Below are 5,240 nucleotides of genomic sequence, written 5' to 3'. Positions count from 1 at the left end.
AAAAAAAAAAAAAAAAAAAAAAAAAAAATCCATCACCTGACTACATTTGGTACAAAAGAAAAAACACATGCTTCTCCTACCTTAAACTGACACCTTTTAGCTTGAATTTAGTAAGAGGCTACTTATGTTATTTCATGTGTATGCGCATACATACACAAACATCTTGCACTGGCTAATTGTCTGGTAACCTTTGATTCATTTGAGAAAAAAMCATTTTTAGGATAAACTACATTAGCTTGCAGTGATGCTGTAATCTTCGAAAACACTTGCACTTGCAACACTGAACTTGAATACGTATAATTACCTCTCTAATTGAAAAAGGGGATCAGAATGGTTATTTTCTTGAGAAAAGTCCCATTTTGCTGTTATTCTAGCACTATATTCCCTGATTCTGTCTAGGTTGGACTATCTGTGAGAAATAGCAACAAAGGGTATTTTATTATTTCTGGTTCTGTTTAGAGTGTGGCATATGACTCAAAGCATTTCAAACACCAGGCAAGATTTGGTTGCTTCAGCCCAAGATACAGGCAAAAGACCAAGTTGGAAAATGCCCAGTCCTTTTCAAGTGTCCCTAATTTGAATCGCTGTAGTACACCGTTACGAAAATTTGGTAATGTTCCAAATGCAAGTGCAGTCAGGGCTTTCACTTAACTCTTCATGCACATAACCTTTGAAGGAAACACTCTGCCACTTTGGGAAGCAGATTCTCTTCTAATAAAAACAGTTTTGCTAGTGGTTAGTACTAGCCAACTGCTAATACACAACAGATTCATTTAGCCCAGAGCGTGGACTACAAAGACCCACACTTCTAGAGAGCAATGCAGGGCAATTTGGAAATCTTCCTAATCAGGGAAATGGCCCTCCCAGTTTCTGAGAACCACTTCTGCTAGCATTTGGATCAAACTGCTCTGTTGGTACCACACATTAGCCCACAGCTGTATATGTGGGAATTTCTCCATGCTCCTAATACTTATGGAGCTAAGAAGGCTCAATTATAGCAGCTATGGAAAAAAACTTACTGAACTGGTGGAATTTTAATATCTGGATAGTACAGTTCCATGATACTAACATTCTCTATTCATCATCACTTTGAATTAAGATAAGCATCAGCAGTTGCAGACTCCTAAATGGAGGAGAAAGGAGGTAAAAGAATTTTGATCCTCCCTAAATAGTACTTACTGTGCAGAATCATTTGCTCTTCACAGTTTCCAACAGATTTCATTGTTACTAACTGGCTGAAGAGAATGGTGCAGTGCTTTCTTTTCTTTTCTTTTCTATTCTAATGTGCTCTCCTGTTATATACACGTAAGTGAGATGGTACATTATCCAAATACATCAGACCCATATGTTGCTATGTTTTAAAATAAACACAAAATTTAACATACTATATTCAGTTAAAACACTAGTGCAACTCAGTCGTAATGCTAATAGAGTTGCTATAAGAAGGCATTCCTATCCTCACTGYAGTTATTCTTTCAAACCTCAGCTGAGACTCTCATCAAATCAGATGGAGCACATGACACAAAAACCAACAACAGCAATTAGAAAATGCTCCTAAGGCCATTTTTAATGCCTCAGGAACATTATTATAGTGCACCCTGAGTACTAGCAACTGGTAGTGAGTTGCAAGAACATTGCAAAGAGCTTGCTTGAGAAATGCAGTGGCTTACAAGGGATAAACTAAGATCCCTTCCTGCGCTGTAGAAAAGAGAGACCGTCTCTTTGCTTATTTCTCAAGCCACATGATATGTGTGTCTGAAGGTCAAACACTTATTGCAAATGGAAAATTGGGTCTAGTTCACAAAGATGTTTCACATCATTTACTCTATTACAATGCAGATAACTGTTTGTTTGTTTTTGCCTGGGGCCTTGCAGATATTCTAGAACTGCCTGTAGATAAAATTACACAGATTAAATTACTCCTGTGTACTTTTTCCCATTTATAGCTTTTGGCTACCATTCAGCTTAAGTTTTGTCTCCCACATCCAGCAGATATTACAGGCAGTAATTGAGAATGCTCTTGGCCTTTTTAATAAGACTTATATAATAAGAATCTATCATAAAGTGAAGGTGGTGCTGTTTCTTCTGGAAACAAAAACCTGACTATTTTTGTAACACTTTTCTTCAATTCACAGGTTTAGATGAGACTGCAGTTATCCTAAGAGCTGCTGTAGAGGTTACTTTTCTCCAGTTAAAAAAAGTGCACGTGCACACACACACAGACACACACACACACAAAACCCTCAGAATAAGAGACYAGAGCAGAGAAACTCCATGAGGTTCTCCTCCTGAAATTTTCAGCAATTCACACTATTGGGCAACATTGTTCCTCTGTATATAAGAGACTGCAGCGCTAGGATATCGTCATCTACCACTCCAGCTCTGGCTCTTTGGGGCTGTACTGGCAGGATTTCCACTGAGTAAAAGTAATCCCAGTGCACATCTGTGTATTTGTCATCAAATATGCAGAACTGAAGAAAATGAAGAAGTGTGTGCCAACTTATTCTACAATCTGAAGTATAGCATCTAGAAATACAATGATATTTCATCCTTGCTAGACAGGCCTTATTTGACCTCTGTGTTTCCAAAGCCTTTGCTCTTCATTATAAAGGCTCGACTCCCTCTCAAAATGCAATGTGCTTCCTACTGACTTAAGAACTTATGAAGTCAGTGGTAGGAAATGCTGCAATTGCATGTGGAGGGCAGGCAAGAACTCAGGGATTATGAAGTTACAGTTCAGCAGGATTGTTTACAGGATATCTAACTGTGCCAAATAAATGTCTAAAGTTAAAAATATATGCATGCTAAAAATATGAAAGACAAGGTAAAATTATTTAGGGTAAATAAGAGACACAAAATTCCACACTTTCATTTCACAGAGTTTTCTCAGTTATAGTATTTTCTGCTGACAGTACTGATTATTATACCTTCTAAACAGAAGCATCTCTCACAGTCTGATATAAAGCAAAATAGTATAACTTTGTCATTTCTAGCCTAAATGAAGTAGCAGAAGCTGCCCATTCTCATAAAATAAGATGTAGAAATCAATTCCCCAGTAACATATTTCTGCACATTTTATCGAAATACGAAAAAGGTAGGATAATACTTTAAACAGTATCTTGCGGGGAATTCTTGTCTTATCTGTACAATATTACATACAAGAATTGTATGCAATATTAATACCCAAAATGCTTACCTTCTTGCGGAACTAGTTAAGAAAAGTTGCTATGTAAAGGCACCTGTGAGTCTGACAAAACAAACCTTTGTCAACAGACCGATGTTTAAATTCCATGGATTATTCTCAAGGATACCAGAGTGAGATTGAACAGATCATAGTTATTAATGCCCCCAGGTTTTTCAGTGAGTGCTATTTGTCTATCATTCTGTGGAGGAATATGTTATGCTTTCGTTACTAGCATAACCCTTTTTGCCCTTTTGCACCTTACCCCAGACTGAACCTTGAGGTTTAAAATCTATCGACAGAGCTACATATGCCATTAGACAAAACTCATCAAATGCAGTTCAACGTTCTCTAAAATACGTGTTGAAGTTCTGAAGAATTCATTCAAGCATGAAGAAACTAGAATTTTTTCAGAAAAGGTGAAGGAAAGGTGAYGAACAACATTACTTAAAATGCTGGAATGACCACTATTAAACATTGATGTAGAAAAGATTATTAAAGGAAATGACTATGACAACTTAATAATGGAAGATTAAACTCCAATGTCTGATTGATTAGAATGATTAGTGCTAGTACTTCTCTTTTTTCCTATTATATTAATTTTATGCTATATTTTTAAAAAGTAGTTAAAAACATATTCAGTAAACTTCTGTAAAATTTCTCTTCCTCCAAAGCAACTGCTATGCTGGAACAAGGATGTTCCAGTTAATGTGTTATTTTAAATAGAAGGAGATTGCTCATTAGTGTTCTCTTTTCCAGGATTCATGCCATGAAAAACCTGGAGCGCTCCCCACAGTTTTCTTATTAGGTGTATTTTAATGCCCTATTAGCCTTTTCTCTCCATATTCATAATGCATTCATGGAAATAAATCATAATTGAAACTGGAGCAAGATGTCCACAGACATGCACACCAAGACTTCCTGGGCCAGACCACAGAATTCAGAGGGATGGGTTAATAATGCAACCTCAAATCCAGCCAGTTACACAGTACAGCAAATTATCATGAGCGACACTGGCGTTGCTGAATTTTCCTGCATGGCCCAAATTCTATTGCTTCATTCCAGCAGCATATTCCAAACTGTGCACATCTTGAGGTTTGAGGCAAGGGCTTTATGAAACTCTGTATTCCCTGAAAAATTCCAAGGATTCTCTCCGTTTTCCTGTCTCCCTCTACAGCTCCTCATGGCCTGGATACTGGAAGAATTTGTACCAGGCAATACCAACATTCATACAGCTACTACAAGGAGAACAAGTTTCCTTAGTTATTTTAGGGCCTGGAGCAGCCCGTAGCTGAGAAAGTATACAGGTGACTGAAGACTTGCTTCCTTGTTAGGACTCCAAAGGAGGGAACTGAGAACCTTAACCTCACACACCAATTCAGAGAAAACGGAAAAATATTTTCCATCTTACCTTCCTGAGCTTGCATCTGCTGATATTAACAAAAGAGCTACCTGTAAAAATATCTCATGTGATTTAGCAGCAGTATAGTTTAATAGAGCACTGGAACAGGTTGCCCAGAGAGGTTGTGGAGTCTCCTTCTCTGGAGATATTCAAAACCCACCTGGATGCAACCCTGTCTAATGTGCTCTAGGTGACCCTGCTTGAGCAGGGAGGTTGGACTAGATGATCTCCAGAGGTCCCTTCCAACCTCAACCGTTCTGCAACAGGTAGTTTGTCCTAGAATCATCATCCCCCTGCATAGGCTTAGCTTGCTTGCTTTCTCTCCTCCAACAGCTCCCTCTGATCTCTCACACTCTGCTCCCTCTTTCCTGCACAGACTAACCTGGGAAGATGGGATTTATTTTCAAAAAGGAATCTTTTTAAAGRAGTACTTTACTTTAAAGGAGTACTTTTAAAGGAGTTACCTGACATGCAATTTAGTATGTGAAAAACATGTATATTTACCTCCCACCTTCTCCAAAGGACATTCTTCCACCTCCAGGCAAAATCATTACTGATCTAAATTAAAACAATGGCTATATGAACTCAAAAATTCATCAAATAGACCACATAAGACTTGTATAGAAACCCCTGGTCAGAAAGAAGTCTTTTTTTTTT

The 5,240-nt window shown here is 37.9% G+C and overlaps 1 protein-coding gene across 4 annotated transcripts in view; it reads right to left on the bottom strand.

Annotated features, from left to right (window-relative positions):
- The window catches only part of CALCRL (calcitonin receptor like receptor), a 65,310-nt gene that overhangs the window by 29,826 nt on the left and 30,244 nt on the right, over nt 1–5,240 (bottom strand). The window lies entirely within an intron of this gene.

Source organism: Rhea americana, unplaced genomic scaffold (assembly GCF_003343005.1).
Source record: "Rhea americana isolate MKP2758 unplaced genomic scaffold, rheAme1 scaffold_12, whole genome shotgun sequence".
Taxonomy (NCBI): Eukaryota; Metazoa; Chordata; class Aves; order Rheiformes; family Rheidae; genus Rhea; species Rhea americana.
Note: the sequence above shows the minus strand (reverse complement) of the source record. Positions and strands in the feature narration are given on the sequence as shown.